This window comes from Xylocopa sonorina, chromosome 12 (genome assembly GCF_050948175.1).
Source record: "Xylocopa sonorina isolate GNS202 chromosome 12, iyXylSono1_principal, whole genome shotgun sequence".
Classification (NCBI taxonomy): Eukaryota; Metazoa; Arthropoda; class Insecta; order Hymenoptera; family Apidae; genus Xylocopa; species Xylocopa sonorina.
Genome location: NC_135204.1, coordinates 10,118,253 through 10,142,450, shown reverse-complemented (window position 1 = coordinate 10,142,450; position 24,198 = coordinate 10,118,253). Strand labels below are relative to the sequence as shown.

Here is a 24,198-nt window from a genome sequence, read left to right as displayed (position 1 = left end):
TCTCTATTCGAACGCGAAGCCCAGGTGCGAGGTTGGCCGACATCGGGAACGAACACGGGACGCCACTTTCTCGATCTCGATTTTCCACGCCTCGAGGCTCTCAATGGCGCCGTATCGGGGAACAAATTGATCGTTCGTCGATCGTGATAGGCGACGGTTTTTCACGGAATCGATTTTGCTAGAATCGGCCGTGATTCGTACAATTTAGTTCTCTGTTGGCTGTTCACACCTTCCCATTGCGTCTCGCGGTAAATGCCATCGATATAATATTTATTTTCCCCGTCGAAAGTTGCCTTCCGCGTTCCACCTTCTCCCCGTTGCGACGGTTCCCTCCGATATCACTTTACCCTATAGAAAACCACGACGACGTCGATTTCCCGCGTCGAGATCTCTCTTGATATCGTTCCTCCGTACAGGGAACCGTCGCTTTAATGGTGTTTCGTTCTACGAGAAGCCCGAAACTGCTCGGTAAGTTGTGGGGTGCCAGTGAAATAAATATTATCTCCTTTGCAACTAACTGCGTGTCCTTCTTCTTCTTCTCTCTCTCGTTCTCTTTATTCTAAATTCTTTTAATCTTGTTTGGAGCTCGATGGAAAAGTAGAGATTTCACGGGGCGAGCGTTAAGTGTGAAATTATTCAGAAAACTCGATACGATCTTGGCGCGCGTGTACAGCACGGTAAGATTGCGTCCCGAGCATTATGTAGCCAGGTGCGTGATGTACGAGAATGTACGATTGCTTTTGCACGGGGACCCGGGAAACTCGATGTCTCCCTCGGCGCTTTCGGTGCATTACAGGAAGCAATTATGACTGCACGTTCTTTCCGGTCGTAGATAACGACGATTCGCTCGTACGTGAAGAATGATCGCCACCTTCGACCCCGTTTAACCGCTGCGAGCGTGACACCGTGTACGGTTCCAATTTCTCAGCGAGCGAGCATTGTACGCTGCGATCTCTCGGGCATTGCGAACCTTCGAAAATCTTGGGAAACCGTTTAAGTAGCTAATAGAGGCGAGCCAATTCGTACTCGATATCAGAGTCGTGCGATCTACGCCCCCGTAACGTGACGCGAGCAGCCGTAAAAAGTTTTAGGATCGTTCGTTTCCCCGAAATGGCCCAGTCCCGCGGCCTCCGGCTGGCATGGCGTGGCGAAATGTTTAAAACGCGTGAATCACCGTATAATCAACCGTGAATCCGTTCTCCACGGATGAATTTTCCCGAGCCTACCAACGGTGTCGCGTGAGACGCGTGTCACGGAAGTGCTCGCGGTCACGTTTCGCGTGTCTCCATTTTTTCCCCTTTTTTTATCCCCCGTGCAGACGTGGCTCGCGTTTTCGAGCGCGCGGGCTCAACGTTTATCCGTCGGAAAAACGGGGTAAATTGTGTCGGTTGCCGAGTGGAATATAAAATTCACTCTCTAAGAGGAGAGGACAGAGGTGCGTTTCATGGAAACGCTGACTCGTTCGAGATGATAATTAATGGCGTTGTTGCCGTTGGTTCGTCGAGAATACGTTCGACGCGATACGACGGCGAACGAGGTCCATTCGACGCTGGAAATTCGATGCCATTTCGTTCGGATGTTCGCGAAAGTACACGTTCCGCGCGCGTCGGGAGAAAAGGCTTTCTGGGCGGGTGGAAGAACATTTTCGAGGAAGGAAAACACACGTCCCGACGCTGTACCATCCACGAAAATCGTCGCGGTTGTACCGTGCGATTTTTACGATTTATCGATGGAAACGAAAGGCTCGTAATTAGTCGCGCGGCAGCGTAGCGTCGATTCATGAGCAAGAAATGCGCGGAATGTTTAATACATTTCATAATTTGGCGATTCCCATGCGCGGTAATGGGAGGGTTGTATGAAAATTAGTGGGCTCTGGTATTCGTATTACTTTTGATCAATTACGCGGCATTAATATCACTTTTGTCGCCAACGTTGGACAGCCGGGAAGAGCCATTCGACGGTGAATATTTTTTTTTTTCTACCTTGATGAATTGCTAGTTTCGCGCGATGATACACCGGACGGTACGTTGTGAATTTTCGCGATGGTACCGAAGCGCACCGGCTACCGTGAAGATGCGCCCCATTCCAAACCCCGCCTAAACAGCTCCGAGTCCTGCACATCCTCGTTTGCACAGCTATTCACGAAATGCTCTCGCCTCTTCATTTTTTACAGTTCGCAGGTCTCTGTACACTATTTACACGTTTTTTACGCTTTGCAAACGCGCGCGATCCTGCCAGCCAGACTGTCTGGACGCCAGGTTTCATCACGCTCGACCCCTTTTCCCAGCCCAGACTTCGAGTGCATTTTCGAAAAACATTCCGCAAATTCGACGGGCAAGTGGCGCAAAAATTTCTGCGAGAATCTTCGGACTCGGTGAAGGGCGAGAAATTGGAAACGCGGCAGCAAAGACGGAGAGGCTGTCGGGAGTCGGTGAACGTCTGGGAAATAAGAGCGCGACGGCGCGCGTTGTTTCAACGGCCAAGTCAAAATTTCCCCGACCCGTCATCCCTCAAATTCCATTTTCAATGTCCAGCAGCTTTACGATCCGAATCGCGCGCGCCGGATTTCTATAACTTCCGAGGCGCTCGTGTATGGAAAACGATATATGCACGGGTACACGGCCCTCGCTGAAAGGGCCACCCACACGAACGCGGCCGTATTGACGCGAATTTCCATCTGGACGATTCAATTTCTCGACGTCGTCTACCGTCCCCTCTCCGCGCTCTCCGGTTGCAAAAAAGAGAGTAAGAAAAGAAGAAAAAAAAACGGAGAAGAGAGGAAATAAAAAAGAGCGACGCTTCGCGATACGAACGCGTGTTGGCGAACGCTTCCTCGCGATTCTTAGGGATCGAACGGGACGTCCGACGCAACGAAGAAGCTGCTTTCATGCGAAGAAATTCAAACACGGTAAAAGAATGCGACTCGATCCACCCTTTTCGCCAGTCTCTTTGCGACTCTACGAGCTCTATCTCTACTTTATTAATTTTTCATACCATACGCGGAGCGACAAAAAAAACCGGATACAATCGGATCGAACGATCCGTTATTGCAGTTTTATTTAGTCGATGCATTTTTCACGACTGGTGAATAGATCGTGGAAGTATCGAGAATTAGGCCATTTCCATGGACGCGTATCGCGTCGATATCGATCACGCGACCACGTCAAATTACCTCGTTGCGTCGATTGCCAGCCGAGACGCTATTAATTAAATCCAGCCCCCCGGTCCTCTAACCGTAACCAACGAGATTTGTGGCTCTCGCAATCCACCCGTATGCGTACGCTTCTCTTCTGCATCGATATTTTTCTTTCACTCACCGATAAATGCAGGTCGATTCGAGGCTGCTCCGCGCCAAGGAGGCTGTACACCGCCTGCGTGTATATCTATAACAGAAGATTCGATTCACGTTTAGTCGTAGCGGAAGGGGAATATTCTATTTCGAGTATTATTTCGCGAATCCCCGCGTCGATGAAACGTAGTATCGCTTTCGAGAAACGGCGGCTCGGGAATAAAGTTGTTGGTCCGCGAATCTCCACGTCGCTACGCGATACTCGAATGTCGCCAGATCGCGTCGGACTATCTCCTCTAACGAAGTTGGGGAACGAAATTAAAGAGGTGCAGCGTTTCCAGGCGAGGTATAAATTCGAGACTTCATGGGGGACGTCGATTAGCGACAGCAGACGTCGGGGCGAATTTCTGAAAATTTAAACTAGCTGTCGCCGCGCGACTTAATGCCAGCGAAACACGCCAGGAGCGGATAGAACGCGACGTGGACGTAAAAAGAGATCCTCTTCAGGCGGACGTTTGCCGAGGGACTCGATAAAGCGTTTTCTTGCCGTCGTTCAGGAAACTTACCAAACGCTTGTGCTTCGACTCCTTATTTCACGGTTTCGGAACAGTTCCAGTCATGCGCAATACGTTTCAAGGATTTCCGTTTTCCGTTTCCTCCTTTTTTCTTCGTTTCTTTTTACAACTACTTTCCCGAGCTTTGCTTTCCTTCGGAAATATTTCATCCCGGCGTCCCGGGACGGTGCAACGAGTAATCGAACGTCCGCGATTGATCCTGCGCAGTCCTAGGCGAGCGACGCGGATCCAAGAATATCAAACGAATTCTCCTGCTCGAACCTCTTGGCTCGTTAATTTTTGCCGTGCATTCCGTCGCGGAAAGGGCGTCCGAAGTATCCAACGGCGAAATTCGATCGAGGAGGACGCAGCCGGCCGTGCACCGTGAGTCGCGCAAAGACGTACACGGTGCACAATTTTCTAAAAGTGGAATGCTCCGACGTCGTCTCTCTTTTGTGCCAGCGATCGACCGTGAATGACATTAACACGGAATTTCGCTAGGACGGTGAAACCCGCTCTTATTTCCTCATCCTCTACCCACTTATCATCCCCGTCTCCAACCCCATGGCTCGTCGCCACTTCACGCTGCCTCCAACAACCCATCCCCCACCGAGCCACGCTCGGTCCTTGTCCGTTTCCTTGGCTTTGTTTCTCCCTTTATCAAGTCGCTTCCTTCCCCTCGCATCGCAGCCGGCAATTTCGCTGGCCGGGACTCGGGTCGACCAAAGGAATTCCGTGAGTCGGTCTTTTATATCCCTTAAAAAGATTTTCTGTACTTTAATGAAAAAAGCTTTTCCATAGGACCGCCGCTACTTGAGACACCATCTTCTTCCTCCAGCCTCGCCTCCTTCTCCGTTACCACGGCCAAAGATCTCTCTTTCCCCCCGCTACCTCTTCAATTTCTCTTATTTTCTCTCTCCCCGGTGTCCACCCTCGACGTCCCTATCGCCGATCTCCACCCTCCGCACCCTAACTGTTTCTCTCTGTAAATTTCAACCCGGCTTTGTTTCCCGGTATCTACCGTATCATCTACCTATGTTCGTTTGTCCGTTTTCACCGCGGTACTTCCTGCTCGCGTACCCTACCTCGCCGTCTCTGTTTACGTTTGCCCTTTTCCCGCGCCCTGTTTTTACAGGTAGAAATTAGAGAGGAGGATCTTCCTCGGCGTCACGCTCCTCTGTGTCTTCATTCCTTCGACGTGTATTCTTTTCTCCACCGGCGTCCCTCGTTTCTTTATTCGCGTACCTCCCTCGGGGCTTCCACCCCTCTTCGCGTCCCTTTGCTCTCTCGCGGCTTTCGTCGAACCTCTTCATTTATATATTCCGGTTCTCCTCTGTGGTCGTCTCGCCTTTTCACGCTCTCGTAGTAGTAACATCCTGTATTTATATTCAGATTTTTCTTACGTATTCCTAATATTCGCGCGACGCTCTCGACGACTTAACCACGCTCCAGCTGATTTCTGCCGCGAGAGATTCGTCTAGAATCTCGCTGTCCCGACTCGCCCTCCTTTATTCCCGTCTCTCCTCGTTCGTCTCGCGTTCAGTAATTGCGAGCAACGACGCTTTCCTCAGCCCCGGATACCAACTTTTTCCCCGTCACCGTTGCATACTTATCGCTGAAAAAAGTGGCTCGCTGATAGCGTCCAGCTGGGGACAACGGGACGGTTGTTTCGTCGACAATGAACGCGATACCGTGAAACTTTTTGATAACAAATTTTCACTCCGTTAAAGGAGATACCTTTCGAGCAAAAATAGTTCCACGCGAAAACTTTCGCATCTCGGACCACGGTACCGTGGGCGTCGAGATGTCGAAAGGTGCCAGGGTCCTTTCGAGGCGGTCGCTCGATCGGTTGCGCGGGGCCGCACAGCCAGCAATTTCGACGATAACTCGCCGACCCGACTCGGAAAACGGGAATTCACGGGTATTGGCCTCGGTCAGACTGGTGATTCATGAATAGGAAAATCTGTAGGAGCGTCCACCTTGATACGGATAACTGTTGCCGATACCCGGTAGTTCCCGGGGCTAGTAATTCGTGAGAGGGATCCGTTTTGGTTGAAGGAAGACATACGGTATCGCGCTTCCAGGGGCCATCCGGTCGGTGTATTACGTTGAATGGCGGCGCGCTAATGACGAATGTGCTTTAACAACCGTTTACCGTGGGGCCGTTGCAGGAATTGCCCCAAGCGGCGGCCGTGATCGCTGGCAATTTTTACCGCCGCTAGCGCAAAGGAAGATTTGTGGCGCGAAGTAACGGAACGAAGGGGATACTTTAAGTTCCCTCTCGTGCGATCTCTTCCTGTTGACGATTCGCAGGGAGAACCGTGGCAGGCTGCGAGCGTCTAGTTGATACGCGGAGCGGCCAGTTATTGCTGATCCGTGCCAGCTAATTCAAGATCCGTTTCAGACGATACCGCGGACAGGTTGTGCAATCCTGCTGGATAGATACGTTATCGGCGGACCCGGTCGCAGCGGCGTGAACGGTCGAGATACCGGTTGCATAAGCAGCGTCAGGGTAAAGACGAGCCAGGTAGCCTGGCTGGCGCGAGAGGGGTTCGAGGATCTAGCCGGTTGTCACAAACCATGCCGAGTGATCTATGGCTCTAATTAATGGCAATCTCCGGAGTGGGCTGGCTTTACGCGTGGATTTCAATTATCTCCCATCGGTTCGCTCGAGCGGTTCGGCTGAGCCGATTAAACTTTTTTTGCGATTCGTGTACCCTCGTCCGATAAGGCGCGGGTCTGGTGGTTCACGGTGGCGTGTCGTCGAACGAAGGACCTCGAATTTGCGCAAGGTTGGATGATCGATCTTCCGACGTGCCTGCGCGGCCGATAGCCCTTTAAGGAACGATGCGTGCGATTGAAATTCGGTTGAGCTCGATGGGATGACAGATGTTGCAGACAGTTGGCCAACTTTTGATGATGTATCGCTTTCCGTCGTCGCTGGAGCGTTGGCCTCTCTCGATCTCGCGCACCCGGCTCGCTCGTTGCCGAAAGCGGCGGCAAATGATGTTTGCGCGCGGTAACTTTAATGATTAGAATGGTACCAAGATGGCTGCTGGGAGCGAACGGACGCGAATCGAGCGGCGGATGAAATATTCATGAGCGCTCCCTATGACGCGTTATCAGCTAGGCGTAACGGGGGAACGACGACAAGTTTCACGTAATTAACGCGTATCAGATTCCCTCGCTCTCTTCCTCGCGCGTGTACCGCGTACACCGTTTAACTCCTGTAAAACCGGTGAAGAAGCAGCGGCGCTCGCTGCGCGCGTCGAGGCATAATGCGTTTACGAAGGCGGAGAGAGGGGGTGGGATCGCTCTGTGCACCGGCACTCTGCTGTTTTCAAAATTACTTAGCCGCGGATAGGGGGGAAATGCCCGGGGCAGAGATGAAAAATAGCCATAGCGCGTGGAACGCGAGGCGAAACTACCGCCGGGTCAGCGCGTAATCCTCTTCACGAGACACGCCGCGCGAACGCCATTACACGGGGCGCTGGCCAACTTTTCCGAAAGGAAACCACGCTGCGGCCATAATACACGCCATAAGAATAATTCAGTTTTCCGTCTGCGTTCGAGCTGTTTCCCTTTCCTGCCGCCACCCCTCGCGCCGTTTCCGCGTTCGAGCTCTATGGGGCGTGCGAATCCGGCTGTTTCGCGGAAAAAAAACCTCTTCGTGCGGAACCTTGCGCTCTCCCTTCGATACCACGGTTGGCCACAACAGCCAGACCCGTTTTCACCGCCACACGGACCATTCGGTGGGTTTTGTCTCTCAGAGCTCTCGAGACTCGCGTAAAGATCCTCTTTGCCCGGAACGTGACGTTTCAATTTCCCTCGAACCATCCACGTCCCGAGGTTTTCGTCCTAAAATCTTGAGAGTGCTTGGACGTAGCGGCTGATTAATCTGAGAATTACCTGAGTTCCCGCCACGTTAAGGCAGAGTCCGACCGAGAAGCTGGAACGCCAAACTGTGACTGCCGTCGTCGGGGACAGTCGATCCGAATGCAAGAATAATCCAGGCTCGAGCGCGGACGATTAGACTGGAATTATTCGGGAACCCGGGACACGGTTGGCCGTGTACCCGCGGTACGGCGGAGCGGTTCTTCGCCGATGCGATTGCAATTGCCAGACGCGACGCAACGGGGTGCAACCACGGAACGGGCGGATAAACCGGGCTAGACCGGCGGATCCTTGCCACGGAAAGATTCTCGGCGGTGGCGAGGCTTTGGCAAGTTGCCCGGTCGCTCCGAGCCCTGGCCTCGGTTCTATTTACCGGAGGAATTCCAGTGATTATCGGCAAAGGATTTACGTTTCCCTCTCTCGTCCGCCGTCTCTGTGTCGTTGCTGATTAGAAGTTTACATTCGACGGAGCGACCTCGCGCACGAAGAAATCGTGCTATCCTTTGGATTAATGTCGTGGGCTCCGACGTCATCCAATATCTCTGCTCGAAGCCCCTTGGACGTTTTCAAAATTTTACGTTGGACGAATGAAACGACGCGGGGTGAGCTTCCTGGGTTGCGAAGTTTTCCTCGTCGCGATCCATCTTGTCCCTCGTATCCGTGCTCGCTTCAATCATTCACGCGTTGCGTTTCTTCGTGGTTTCACGCGTGAACCATCCCCTGGTTTGCCTCGCTGCATCGGATGCTGGTTATTTGCCGGTGAATTTAAAACGCATTGCGACAACGCTCGCCTCGTTTGGAATGTAGGTGCGTATTATAAATTGTTGGCGCAAGTGGACGGTGAACAAGCAAGGGAAAAAATTCAGCTAACCTGCGCGAGAAGATATACGGTATGCTTTATTGCTCCGCGTAAGCGAAACGGAGAATGAAGAAAATTTATTGCTGAAAATGTGTATATCTTTCGTTCGTGAAAAGATCGAACGGATATGCGGGACTGAATTAAATCGCATCCGGAGTGTAAACGTAACCTAACCGGTGAGCTAAATCGGATGGACGATTAATCTCCCTTAAATCTTGCTCGTCTGCCGCGAGGCTCGATCGCTCTCCAAACAAAGCGCTCCATCAGCAACGAATCCGCGTCTGTTCCCCTATGTGGGTCAACCATCATCGAGCCTAAAGACGAACGCGCGTTCGAAGGACTCGCTCGCACGTCCAGACGACAAAACGCGAACGGTTCAAGCGGTTCGACACCACTTCCAAACCAATCGACATTCGGCAACCGATCCAATTACTCGGGTCAAACTGTAATTAGCTAGTTGAAAAGCGGTCGAAACATAGTTCTCGATCATTAATTATTGAACCGGGGCGCGGGCCGCGTGGTCCTTCGAAGTGGCTGGCATAAATTTGTCGAGAGTTTCGTTTAGCACCCAGCACGTCAATGTATCCGGTAACTTTCTAATCTGATAAAAATTTATTAACGATTCGCGTAAGCGAAATAGGTTCGCACGGTCGTTACGCGAAACTTTGCCTGCCCCCTTCAACTTTTGCGATAGTTTCTTGGCTAACAGTTTAGTTGCGGTCGCGGGGCGCATTTAACAAGTTCGTTAACGAATTAATTAACCGCGATATAATACAGTTAGTCGAACGTTACCGGGCGGGAATGAAAATTGAACGAAACGGTCGTCGTTTCCGTCCTCGCAGAAGCCAATCTCCCGCAGCTGAGAGCAGCTACCCCCACGAATCGATGGTCAGTCGAAATTTGCAGATCGCGCAGTCGATGCGCGAGCGACGCTCGAGTATAAGGGCACACTTATCGGGTGAAGACGAAAACCACTGTACGAGTAATTCACCGCTACCGGATAGCTCGGTTCGTTCATTACCAGTCGTATGAATGGCGTTCTCGTGTAACCGTGTTCTCCCCGTTTTCGATGAACTGCGAGCATCATCAAAGGATACGAGAATCAATTTTATTTTTTTCGCTGTCGACGATGAACGAGAAAAAAAATTTGTTCGATTTGCGTATACGGAAAAACATTTGAAAAATGCTCACTAACTTCACTTATCTCTGCAACACCGCTTTGTCACGCAATTTCGATCTTTTTTTTTTCTCTAGCGGACAAAGGGAGGTGCAACCGTTATGTTTTCGACGGTATCGCGATTTTTGGCGCATCGAACATGTGCGATACGTAGCAGCGAAAAATCGATGGAAACTAATTGGGAACGTTATCGTCGCGAAACGATTTTTGATTTTATTACAGCGCGCGACCCTCGATAGAGGCTGGAATTACAGCGCGCGTTAAAAAACTGCGCGCGTACGAATTTTCAATTAATATCGGCATTGAAATTAAGTTAATTAATATTCGTCGAAATGGACGGTGGAAGTGACGAGGCGGCGTCGAAGGGTGGCTGAAACGTAATACCCACTCGTGTTCGAACTATACCGTACGTTCTGTCAATATTGAGTTAATTGATAATTCAAGATGAGAATTTCAATTTCCGCGACGACGGGAGGAGAGGACGCGAGGAGAACGGGCATTAAAGAACTGTTTCGAACGGAGACGGGTGTAAGACGGTGTCCATTTCCGTGCAAAATCCTCGCGAGCTCGCGCCGCTGGAGGGTTAATTGAAAGAGGGATTCCTTGTCAGTTCAAGTTCTGTCAACTCTAATATCCACCGCGGCGGAACAAACTCGTCAACGTGAAACGAAGTAATTCTCGTGCAATCTCCGCGAGGGATTCTCCCGCGAACTTGCCAATTTTTCATTCGACAGGAAATGTGAACCTTGTCTCCTCTGCTCCGCATCGACACTTTCGCCAGCCACCCCCTGGCTGCCCTACCTGTTTGCGAATGCTCGAAATTACTCCGAGTTCCCTCGTTCCAAGCTGGTATCATCGTAACCGTCCTCTCTAACGACGCTACGGGCGTTCGTCTCTGTTACTTTGGCCGCTTGACAATACTCCTCGACGGAGTATTTACGAGAATTCCGAGGCGACTTCGGGGGTGTCGGCGCGAGTGAAATTGCGTTGCGACGGGCTAACGGAATACGAAATTACAGCCGAGTCTGACCGCTGATAAGCTCGAACGGATTCTAACGTGGTGCGTGACTCGACGAGGTTAATGCCGATAGCTCGCAGAGACCCTTCGCGATCCAGGGACAACGGTGCGATCATGAATATTCCTCGATCACGTGGGCCCCGCGAAACCGGTAGCTGCATCCGAATAGAATCGTCAATCTAGCCAATGGGTAGACGGTTCTATAGGGTCGTTTATTAGTTTCGAACCGAGCTTCGTCGATGAATACCCCCTCGTGTACAACGCTACGCTCGCAAAGCTTGTTACGCGATCTTTAGAAATCGCAGCGATTTAATCGCGAGAAGATAACATAATTTCGCGAGAAACTGGCGTCGTTAAAATTCTGTTCGAGCCACGGGGATCGGGTTCGAGGCAGGGAATCGGATACGAATACGAGGAAACGTTCGACGCGGAACAGCGCCGTTTGAAATTAACGCGTCCCGTGATATTTGCAAGTTTACTGGCCACTTTAAGGCGCGCGACGGAAACCGTTCGAATAACGAAGAAGGGATATTTAACGGGATTCCGCTATAAAAAGTACGCCCGTTTGATGTATCGAATCATTCCGTTATCGAGCAACCCATAAAAGTTACGGTGAACAACCGTTATCACCGACCGGGGCATTTGCGGGACAAGAAACGCACGCGACCATTCCCCGGTTAATTAATCAATTTGCATGATCGATGCAGTCAACCCGAACTGGCTATGATTTTTCTGCGTCAAATAGAAACGAGCTCGTTTCTTCCTCGTACGTCGTCAACGAGGAGAACTTTGAATTCTGATCGAGCTAACCCCCTTTTCTCTGTCTCAATCTGCAGCGTTAATTTGAGAAGAGAGAGGGTGGAAATGGAGAGGAGATTCGACGTTCGCGTTGCGTTTACTTTAGTTTACGAACAGAGAGAGAGAGAGAGGGTAAAAAGTGCCTCAGGAGGGAAAGGAGCTGGAGGGAGCGGGTGTTAGACGCGGAAGTTAATCCGTGCGAATCTAAATTAAGGGTCGCGGGCCACGTTGGACGGATAGAGCACCGTAGCGGAGTCTAGTTCCGGTGGTGCAGTTAGCCGGGGTGTAAATCTGCCGTTCTAACCTCCGCGGGGAAACATTCGTAGACTCGGGCCAATTTCAAATTATCCCGCCAGCTACACCTGATTACCTGACACCGTCCCGGAAAAGAACACCGCCGTTTCCGCCGGCTATCAACGCGCGTCTTCCTGTTCCTTCCACTTTTCCACGGTTCCGGCGTGCCGCGAGCATCCACGTTCGTCCGAAGGATCGCGAGAAATTCAATAGACGGCGCTGTGTTTTCAGAAATATTTGTATACGGGGGCGTCGAGGAGAAAAATTGCGCGGATAAACCGTAGGAAATGCTTACAATTTTTTCACCGACCGAGTGATCCGGAGGTAAGTATTTTTACAGTTTGAAACGCTGAAAACGCTGAATGGGCAGCTTTTCGATGGTTTGATTAATGGTCGCCGGCGATAGTTCAGAGCTGACGTTCTGATTGAAATAAACGACGGAAGGATGACCAGGAATTTTTTCAATTTCCCAGGAACGGTCGACCATCTGTTGTGTGCGTCTAGTATTATCGGCAATCCCTATCGAATACCACTGTAAAATCTTCCCGTCGGAATATCGTACACGCAGTTGGAACACGATTAATTACCAGGCACGAAAATGAATGGCGGAATTATGGTTCAGGTGTACCACTACCTATTAAAGGTGCGCTATTATAGTTTCATTCTAATACTCGTGATACTAGTATCAGTCGAGCTCGATACGTTTAATCGTGCGCGCCTGATTCTATCCCAGGCTGAAGGCATTACGTCCACCCGTGAGTCCTCTGGTTTTTATCATAATAGAACGCGTAACGCCATTACGCGTATCGCGCTGTTAGTACTCTTAAGAATTTCTTAAACGCTCGCCAGATGAGTATCGCTGTTGAAGAGGGTGCGGCGGGTTCGCGAGAACGCCAGCCACGCTGGGGCCGTTCAGCACGGACCCAATTTCCCTGGGCGACGGTAGTCGTCTGCGATGGTCCCAGAGCGACGCGCAATAATAATGCGGAGTGCATGCTGCCGCGTCGTCGATACGGCGCCGAGGGATGCGTCATCAATCATGCGGGGGCCGATGTTCGTATAAGTATACACGCGTCGTACGTTGCGCGGTGCGTTGCACTCGACAAGATGAGCGGCGTGTTGCCCTTCCCTTGGTGGAGGCGTTCATCGACAGAGACCGGGAACGCTGCTAATTGCTATCGATCACTATTACCATTATCGCGGAGCCATCTGTAACGCATTATGCCCGGTGCTTGTGGCCCGAATCCAGCGAAACCACGATTCACTCGGCCATGGTCGCCGCGAGTCGTCCACGCTGACGTCCCAAAGAGAAGACCCGCCGCTGGCGAAAGGATTAATAAGTTTCCGCGTCTAATTGAAAGCGATATTCAATTAGGACGGTCTGAATGCAGTTCGCATGATACGCCGGAATCGTACACGTCGGTAGGTAGTTCATTATCGTTTCTATTTCCTGGCAGGCCGTTTCAACTCCGAGCAATATCGCGGCGTTAACGTGTAATACTCGTCCGACAACGTATAATCGAAACTGGGCTATTCAATCTGCCCCACGAGCACGATCCGAGGCCCTGTCAATGGGACGCGAACAGCGAAATTAATTAATTATCGACCCGCATTAAGATAGCCACGGTCCGGTCAGAAGCGACAACTAGACGCGACGAATTAATCCGCCACGCGTTCAGAAATCGGTAAAACGTCTCGTCGAAGCGAAGAGTGCTCGACGTATCGGCTCGTGATTAATTATTCTTCGACCTATCCCCGTGCATCCATCTTCCGAACCGTAACCGCCGCGCGAAACTTTCTTGATCCCGTATGGAACGCACGGGTGAAAAGTTTCCGATCCAGCTAATTATAGCCTACCTACAACCAACTGCCGTAACAGTACGCGACTAATGATCCGAAATTATACCCGGCCTGATTAAGTAACGGGATACCGATACCCTCGATACTGGAATCGCCCCTGTCGACGTATTTCCTCATTTCGCCGAAACAAGCCCCCGGAAACTCGTCCATATATCGTAACCCCCATAATCGTTCGAATGTACAAACTTATCCCCCGGTGGTCTCAAGATACCGCGCGATACACCAGTCCGCTGTAATTGTAAAGGGTTTCACCCCAGCCGGAGGATAAGGATAAGAGAGAGCCGCGTGCAAGTAACAAGGGACACCCAGGAACGCGATTATCCGACCGCGAAATTGTCCCGAATACCGCTTCCTAACGTTTCATTTCGCCCGGCCTTTCCGCCCTCCGCTGGCCACTGATCCCACCCGCGCCCGCTTTTTACCACCCCGCGTTCTCCAACTCTGGCTGCCCCCCTCGGCTGCATCGTGTTCGACCGCGTCGCGAAACGATGGCACGTCGGCCGAAAGGAAGATAGCGGGGACGAGCGAGGGGCGAAACGAAGGGCGCGAACTGGAACAAGGGAGGAACGGTAGGCGGACAGCGCGAGCTTTCGCGGAACGGTACAAAGCTGCGCAAACAATGCCCGCGGATTTAGACAATTGGCGCGATCGAAATGGCCGCGCAACCCCCGCGTGTTACGAGGGTTGAAAAAAACCGGCGCGCAACACGCTTTCGGTTTTATGGCCGCGAGTGGCCGGAAAAGCGATTTTCCGCGTAGGGGAGGGCGGTGAATAAAAAAAAAAAGGGACGGGGGAGTAAAATAAAACGCATGGAAACACGAAGAAAGAGAAATTGTTCGCGTTGCGAGTCAGAGGCGAGACTCGTGATCGCGGCTGCGCCACATCGAAGCGTACTGCTCGCTACTTTCATCCTCCTGACTTTCATCCCTTTTGACGACGAAAATCTCGGTCGCCCGCTTTTTCCACGCTCGCGGATACGTAGATCGGGCTGCGCGCCACTCTGCCTATCGAAAATTGTCTTTGTCGCTGCTAAAAGTTAATATTAGCATTCGTCCAGGTTCCGTTGTAATCTCTTTATTGTATTCGATCATTTGATCGATTAACCTCTTATTTTTACGCGTACCTTTCGTCTGAGACACGACGGAACATAGTCGTCGTTTCTGGAAGAGGACCGTTCAAGGGAAATGGCGTCGTTCCGCTCTCCTTCTCGCGACGAAGTAAAAACTGCTTAAGTTTCGTTTACTTCGCAACGCGAGTAACGAGAATTCCGGCCGACGTCGTTCAAGCGACTTTAATTTCGTCATTAGCAGGCTCCAGCCAACGTGGGCTTCGATCGTAACGGACCCAAACGTAACGAGTTCCGTAGAACCCTTTGGAATCAAGTCGAAGTTGGTAATAAGTGGTACGCGAGGCTGCTTGGTTCATTTCGTTGCTGGTAGTTGAGAAATATCGGGATTCGGTGTTCCTCGCGATGATCTCGCGAGCTCGTAATTGAACGTTTCATGAAAATCAAGCGTCAAGAGAGAGGGAAAGCTTTCATCATCCGTGGTAGTTATTCAGTTTCAATTCGCACAATTGACAAAAGACGAATCACAGCCGAGTCGACTGGCGCACAGAAAGCGTACGAGGTATAAATACTGCGGGAGTTGAAATATATATTTCTTCAATTTTTTTCGCCCATTGTGCGGTCCCCCTTTTGTGGCGTGGAAGCAAAGAGGAGATTGGGGTGCGTTTGTGGCTGAAGAAAATTCAGTTCCTCCCATTAATTTTCCCTGGCTGGCTTCTTAAAAGACGCGTTGCTTCCTCGCCTCCATTCAACACCAATCCCCTTTACGGATAACGAGTCACGTTCAGAGTTGCCGCAGCCTCGGTTCACACACGACGCTCTCTCCTCCTGGAAGCGGTCGGGATCGGCTTACGTGTCGCAACTTAGAAGCAGTTTACCATCGGAAACTGCCGGGCTGGCTTGAGATCGCCTGTACACCGAAAAGATGTCGCGGCGCGGAGACGCGATCAGTTTCGCCGGGGAAACTTCCCGTGTCGCGGGTGCCATTACCGTCTGAATACAAAGTGTACCAGGGGAGTCTTAAAACGCGCGAATGACGGCCAAGCGTCGTCCCAGCGCTCTATCCGCGAATTGAAATTCGAGTCTTGGCCACTGGTAAGTTTAGAGAAAGAGTACTCGACCTAATTACCCGTCCCGGAATCTTTGAAAGCAACACCAGAGATATAGTAACGATGGAAAATGAATTGTCTGATAAATTTTGCAATCTTCTCGGTCGCGGACTGAAAAGATCCGGGTACTTCATCTAAATTGCATGATTCGCGAGTGTGACATTTCAAATCTCTATTCTATCTCAAGCTGGACACATGTCGCTGTGCGATCGCTACCAGAAAACTAATTTCAGCGGAACTCGTCGAAAATAGTACCCGCTGTTCTTCCTCCTTTTTTCCTTATTTCAAGTATTAATTCGCGAAACGAATTATTTATTCGCGTCGCATGCACGTCGCGAGCGAGACGGGAAGACGGTTCGATATCGGTGGAAGACGAGCAGATCAGCTAGCAAGGTGTTTTATCGGGAAAGGAGCAGAGGTGTCTGATCGCGATCTAGGCTAAGTTGTTTTCGGTGTTTCGAAGCGGCGAGCGAAATTGTACGTGGTATTAAAGCGTAACGAGGGTAAAGTAGGCGAGTGCTCGAGGGCTCTCTTTCGGAAGAGGGTGGAGCGAACCGGAACTTTTCAAGTGCGCGAGCTTGAATTTGTCGAGACGGTAGAATAATTATTCGTTAACCGCTCGGGATGATTGGATGGTTATTTGGGTCAAATCGTCTGTGGTAGATAACCTCGCCTAACAATTCGCCAGAGCCGTGCCCGTGAAGTAAGCATCGATTTGCAATAATTAACGAACCTACAAAGGCGTCCGCACTCAAGTCTGTCCAAGTAACCGAAACGTGGGTGGTGGTCGGCGAGGGGGAGTCGTTCGCATTACTAGGAAGTACGATTACGGCCGCGCAACGAACCCTCGAATTTTCCAGATGGTAACTGGCGCCCAGCTGCACCATCCAAATTGAGTTCATCCTTTCGGAGCGTACACCGCAAATTGAACGACGCTCTAATGATTTCGCGTTCTCCCCTGGCGGTGTTTACGCCGTATTTATGGCGGCTACGTGCCTTCCGCTGACCCACGAACCCGCGTCCCCCTACTCATAAACTATCGTCGTTTCGATTATTTTCCAATCTATATCGGCCTTCTTCTTCCGCGTAACAGAAACGCCAAGACGGAAACGAGATCCAACCGCGAGAACGAGAGGGAACGACTCGTTCCACGGCTACGATCGCGGTTAATCGTAACGGTGAATCGTGCTATTCAAATTAGCTATGTCGCTTAACAATTTATCATGGGCATATATATTGGATGGGCATTTAATGGACACTGCATTTCGAACGATTTAGTATCGGGTCAACGATCGCAGGTAATACAATACGGACGAAAAAGTCTATCGGATTGTTCATGAATATTATATCCGATGGTTAATCGTCGAACCGAACTGTCAGGAACTATCAGCCATTCAATCAACTTCAACGGTTTCAACGAGGTAATTCCAACAAATTAATGAATTATTCCATAAACGAAGCTACAGTTACAGAAAATAAATTGACCAGATCGACGTCAGCGAGTAACTAAACGATATCGCACTCTTCCACGAAGGCGAGCCATGCTCTCTATATCGCATGGAATATTTTTATATACCGGTTATCGACCGCTTTTAATTATAGCACACCCTCTGCCATGCAACGCGTTAAAAAAAAAGACCCGTCGAACTATGCCCTGCAACGTAACCTGAGGTTCCCGACGAGGCAGCTGTACTATGCACCACCCTAACTTCGAACCCCTGTTTTCCAGCTTTTCACCCTCGACGCGTTAACGCGCCGCACGTGTGATTCATCTTTTAATCTTACTGCCTGGTAATTGCTCGAGCGCTCGACGAAGCGACACGGACCGGTCGTTCGCGTAAAAAAGCGAGCGATCCAAAAGCCATATTCACGTAAACTGAGAGACGATCGCGACAAGGGTGGTGCTCTGTTCCCTGCGACGCTGTTGTTCCATCGTTAATCGACGATCGACCGGTGACGAGGGCGACCGATTCGACGTATCCGCGCTGACAAAAAGACCGCGCCCCGAGGGAGAACAGGCCGTGGTGTTCAGTAGTTACGTTATTTCGCGACGCGGCAACCTTCGTAGCCCCGACAATCGATCGTCGAACGACAACGGGTCAGGCGGCGCACGAAATTTCCGCGGCCCAGGCGAAACAAAAGCGCGCACAGACGGCTGCGCTCTTTGAACGAACGAGCGAGGCGCTTTTGCACGATCGAGAATCCACGCGCGGCATTGTAGCCGCGAGGTCCTGTCGATCGAGGGGTAGGAACGACCACGATCGACGTCTACCGTCCTTCCGATCGCGACTCGCAACGATACTAATGAAATACATCGCGCGTCATTTACCTGTGTTTCCTTCTATCTCTCCTGGTTACTTTTCCATCCACCGTCGACGAACAGATGCGAATCGAAGTTTCCGTTCGAACGCGTGAAAAATAAGGGACGAGAGTCACGTCAGGTGTCGAGCAAGGGGTGGAACGCGAAAGGGTTATCGCGTTGAGAACGATGCAAAGTGTACGATGGACGTGTTTCCACCGCGACTTGGTTCGCGGGTGACGTTCCACGCGGACGTTTGGCCCAGACCTAGGGAAAGTGGAACGAGTGAAACGATACGTACGAACACAAGAAGTTAGTTGTAACGAGCGACACGACCTCGACATGTAGGCCGAGCTCTGACGCATACCTGCGCTTCCTACGGGCGATCGCCAGGCTCGTTAAAGTGCGAACGATCAGGAAGGGACGGGGTTCGCGAAAGGGCGACGCTTTACGCTTCGTCGAGGGCGAGCCATTATCCATGCGCTGCAGCCTTCGACCCGCTCGTTTCGGCCATTCGACGGGTTTTCGCTTTTATACGGTTCTGGGAAACGGTTAATGCCAATCTCAGTTATTAATAGGAGCAGCGGTTGGAATGGTAGTTTGTTGAACCTTGTCTATTTCAAGAATCGCTGTGTAGACGCTCGTAAAAAACCGGCAAGTTAATTAACCCGCGTTTCATAATTGAATAGCAGCGCCGCGGTTGTTCCAGCGGCGTTATTAAATTAAAAAATGGCCCGAGAGCAACGAGTTAAACGGAACGGCGGGCCAAAGTGCTCGAGTGTCAGTTCGGAAGTTAGGTTGTTAAATATCCAGCGTTACATTAACGCGCGGATTCAGCGGAACCTTTCGAAAAATATGGACCGATTAAATCCGGTGTAATTTCCGGGACAATTAATCGCGATCCAGGACAAACACGGAGCCCGCGTTCGGTGCGTCGGTTTGTATTATGTGTTTGTACAATGGCCGGCGCAGTTCGCGTACGAGTGGTTGATTGAAACGTTAAATACCGCGGATATTAAATGTAATCCGATGGCGTTTAACTTTTTAAACGCGTGCACGCGAATTATGAACGGGGTGTCGCGTGGCTGTAAACTGGTGGCCGTTTTAATGGAATCGATGAAATCGGGGGACGAGGATGTTTGTAACAGGGCTACGAATTATTCAGGTCGCGGGACCAGTCGAACGACAACTCTTCCTCGTTCTTCCCGCTCTTCCCGTTCAACAGCTGTGCATAATTTAATAATTGCCAAGCGGAAAATGTTCGTCTTCATCTCTACGGCTCCTTTGTCCCGGTAGCGAAACGATTTCGAGCGTGGAAAGAGCGAGGGGGACGTCGTTAATTAAACATTCAGACGATGTACAGCGCGCGATTCCATCCGGAAAGGTTAATATTTCGTTTCATTGTGCCATTAATTTACGTAATGGTTCCCGCCCGTTACTTTTCACGTCGCTGGGACGTCGCTTGTTAATACGAGCGAAATTTAATTGCGTCTAAACGTCGAGGCGAGGGACGATGCTTGTCAATAAATGTTTTCGCATTGTTTCGAACGTAATAAGCCTGTTTACGCGCCAATCAGTCGATCCGCGAGCGGAACGAGTGAAAAGGGATTACCCAATCCGCGGGAATTTGTTGCCCGTTTGATAACAACGATAAATTATCCTTTCCAAGGAATTGACGATCATCCAACGAATATCGGTAATTACCGTGGTGACGCGTGTGCACGCAGATTGAACGTGCCTGGCGCATCGAGCGACATATTCGAATCGACGCGAAACGTAGCTCGACGACGGAAAAATCAACCCGTCGCCGTGACGCGTTCAAACTTTGACTCGTTAAAGTACCGGGTTATCAAGAGGCGGAGGAGAAACTGGAGCGATGGAAGCGATACGTTTTCTTCGTTTGAAACTGGAAGAAAGTCCCGGGGCGAGGGGAACCGTCGACTTATAACCGTCGTCTGAGGCATCGAGCAATTAAACGGAGTTGTAACTTAGGATCGGTCCCGATGACGAGGCTCTCCTCGTAGCGAACTTCTCAAAGTCGTAGCAGCGGCAAGATTACGGGGAACGAACGATGCATATCGACCGGATTTTCAACGAGGGACGAAGATTCGCGTTCGTCGCTAGGGCGCATCAAAGACTCCTTTAAAGAGGATCCCTTCGAGGGAAACTCGGTGGCGCAATGGTATTCGATTTCAAGTCGCACCGTTGTTTAACTTGTTCGCAACTCGGTTGATCCGATGACGCACGGATTCGCCGTTCGACGTATTCATGCGTCGATACGGTCTACGGGAAGATTCGAACGAATTTGCATTAGTTTTCTAGCAGCCGCTCCAAGTTTCCCATCTGGTCAGGTATTATCGGTTTCGCGAAGATGTCATCTCGTCTGGCATAATGCCCTCTTTGAACGCTGCTCGACGAAAACTTGTCGTAAGCAGCGATAATACTTTGCGAACTTCAATCCTGTCGCGATTAAATCGAGTAAATGTTATGACACTCGTCGAGGAATTAGATATTAATTGATACTCGTGACTGCGCGAGCGATCGCAAGAACTCGGGGACGCGTCGCGCCGTCCAAGAAGTTATTTTCAATTACAGTCGAAATATCCGGTAAACTCGCTGGAAAATATTTCGTTCGCGCGGAGTTAAATATTCCCCGGTATATTTGTTGGCGGAAATTTTTTGTCCGCCAGGAATTATATACACGCCGGATATTTTTTTAAGTTCGAATTTCGATGCAACGCGGCGGTAGCGTATATCAATCATTCGTCTGTCCTGTTACCGAATTCGAATCGTACATCAGTTCGCCGAGTGGTGCAAAATCTCTATTGCATAACACACGCGCGGAAGGATCGTGCAATTACGGCTGTAATTGCATCGATAGGTTGCATTGTAAACGAGCAACGATAGAGCAAGTAGTACAAGTCAACGGTTTAGTTTGCCCGACTCGAGCGTTGCGCGACCTGTATGTATCCAAGGATCCTACGGAAAGTTGCACGCTAGCGCTCCATCAATATTTACCGAACTCTATAAACAGTGATAGCCGGCTGGAAGAACATTGTATAAATACGTTAAAGCTGGCGATACTTTTTTATTCATGCCGGCCGGCTGCGCTGGAACGCCGATCGATGTCCGATCGATAATACGAAATAATTTGGCGAATATCGCCGGGACGTATGGAATGGCAGAAGCTGCGCGTTCCGTCGGACGATGCGCTTTGTTAATTTACACGCGTCGCGTCCGGAACGTTTCTTGCTTCGATAAATATTTCGCGCGATAGATTTTAAACGCGCCACGTCGATACCGTCCGTTCCGATTAATTGATTCTGTCGCGTAGGTAGTAATAAACGTTCAGCGCCGAAAAACTCCGTTAACCATCGAATCGAGGTTCGCGTTTAAAGCGAGAAAAACGACACGATCGATGAACCGCGCGGTTTCGAGCGAGGAGTTCGCAAAGAACGTTTCACTTCTCGCATTCTCTTTCTCCATTTGCATCACGGCTCCCCGCGCTCTCTTATTTGTCCGCTTTTCTTCTGGATTTTTCCGCAGATCTCCGCGACGTTCTTGTCACACCTGTCACTGGTTCCAGTCATCTGGTAAACACTCCATATTTCAGCCAGTGCGGCTCGACGCCTCCGCGCGCACCCTCGACGATCCTCCGGGGTTCGCGCGGATTTTCTCGTCCTTTCGTTCGCCACGAATTTCGTCGCTACAAAATTCACCCGCGCCAACTCCTGTCGGCGGTGTTTTAAACTCGTTCTACTCGACGCCCCCTGATCGGATGCAAATTGAGCTTGTCGCATAACAGGAATGCCGGCCGGCCAATTGATAGTTCAAACAGGCCCGTGTGTCGGCTGCCACGCAACTCGTACAACTCGTTCAATTACCGGCGATTCGCGAAGCAGTTTTATCGGACGGTGGGCGGAGGCGACGGTGGGGCTGGTGAAAACGGGAAAGTTGCACGCACAGAACCTCCGTCCGGTCCGCAATTATTCCGCTATCACCGTGTAAACCGTACGTCGCGACGTCGAGTTTCGTTCGTACGAAACCCGTTCGCGGGGCCACCCACCACCGACTGTCACATATGCCTGCGAGCGGGTTATTATTCTGGTCATTTGCTTAACAGAGTTATGCAAAATCGCGCGAAACTTTGGGCAACCCCCGTCGTCGAAGCGTGGGTAGGGGTAGAACGGGACCCCAGCGATCTCGTGTTCCGTTATAAGTATTTGTACGCGTTAAAAATCGTCGAATAAGCCCCTCTTCGATAACTTTGTTTGCCAGAGGGTACCCTGACAGGCTGGCTGTCTCGTCTGCGAAGCAGCTGAACGAGTGGATGCGCTTCGATGGCGACGCGTGGAACTTGAGTTTTAAAGATACGAACAGAGACGCGCGAGCAATTAGCGTGTCCGGTTTTAAGACGCGGGCGCGATTGAAAGCAGTCCCGCGGGAATGAAATATTCAGCAGTTTAGACGGCAACAAATTCTTTTCTGGCACTGTCCCGTTCCTGGCGCCAGGCCAGTGGTTGGTTAACCGAGACCGTCGCTCCGGAGATCGTTGTTATCTCTCGGATAGACATCGCATCGCGGGGGGTTTACAACCAGTTAAACCTCGCAGCGTTTCGTTCGAGCAACCGATGCGAATTCAGCCCGCTTCGTCCACCGACGAGGCGAAGCCGACTTCTTCGTTCGAGTTAAAATTTGCTTTCCCGATAATTGCGTTGAAAAACAAGCAGATCTTCCGAGGGATCCCTCGTCCTTCCTCTCCACCCGATCTCATGAATATTCCATGACGCGTTCGCGTATTTTAAGGATCGTACTTCAGCGATATTTACCTAATCTCGAAGTCGTCGAGAGGTTCCTTCGAAAAAGTTGCAGCAAGTGGAAATTCGTTTTTCGCGTTCGGGACGAGGGCGCACGCTGCCCCTCTGGTACCAACCCCAACGGCGACCCAGAATTCCCGTGGAATTCTTAATGTCCGCGCCGTGAATCTACCCGCTCCTCGAACCAGGCCAGGTATTCATCTCGAAGATTATCGGTGGCCCAAGTCAGCAGGTCAGGGAATCAACGCTTGCCGAACGATCGCTACTTCTGCGAATCGCGCGATTAATCATCATATTCGGCGACTCTATAATTCGATTACCAGGGAGTCTGATTAAGCTGTCGGATTATCGTCTTATCGAGCGCAGAGTGTGGATTTCGCTCGAGACAGTACAGCAAAACGTTTCAGCGAGAGTCTGGAGGAACGAGAAACAAAATTGGATGGACGGAAAAGTCGGTCGAGCGATAACGCCGCGATTTTATCTAGCCAGTGGACGGTGGAGCGGTGTGAACGCAACGAAAAACTTGTTAGACTCTCGTACCTGCAGGAGAATTAATGGCTGTTCCGATCAGTTCGACGACAGTTCTTTGTTTTCCACCGTGGCGTCTGTTCCGTGACTCTCTCTCTCTCTCGATATTATCCGGGGGCATTCTCTGGCAACTCTCGATCGCGACAGTATCGTTAATTGCCAACGCTTCGCGATATCGTGGATCCGCTATCCGATTCGTTCACTCGCGTTTCGAGCGCGCGATTTAATCCCCGCGTGTTTGCGGCTCGAATCGTAGACGGATCGGGAGGAGGCGTAAATCACTCGTCGGAACGTCGATTCCAAGGGTGTTACCGCCTAGATAAATAACGGCGATATTCAACTCACAGTAAAATTGGATGGTAACTCGAGCGTAGACAGCCGTTCGATGGTAGGCGGTGCGGCACAGCCGCGGCATCGACGTTCTGTTGCGCGCGGTATGGAATCCGGCAAATGATGCGGAACAGACCATTTGTACAAGCCAGACTCCATCCTCTCTCCAACCACTGCGCCCCGTTGCTAACTTTTGCTCGGCTACCGTATCGCGTTGACGGGCGAACCAGCGACTTCGTTCTCGCGAAACGACACAAAATGATCGGCTGTTTCGAGGATATCGTTGTTTCGCGTTTAAAAAAAAAA

The 24,198-nt window shown here is 50.8% G+C and overlaps 2 protein-coding genes across 3 annotated transcripts in view; one reads left to right on the top strand and one right to left on the bottom strand.

Annotated features, from left to right (window-relative positions):
* The window catches only part of LOC143429940 (uncharacterized), a 79,823-nt gene extending 76,462 nt beyond the window's left edge, over positions 1-3,361 (bottom strand). For both annotated transcript variants that reach the window (XM_076905808.1, XM_076905810.1), the window contains exon 1: positions 3,318-3,361. The gene's annotated coding sequence lies outside the window, so the exon portion shown is untranslated. The remainder of the gene's footprint in view (positions 1-3,317) is intronic.
* The window catches only part of Hbg2 (alpha-glucosidase), a 79,718-nt gene that overhangs the window by 42,808 nt on the left and 12,712 nt on the right, over positions 1-24,198 (top strand). The window lies entirely within an intron of this gene.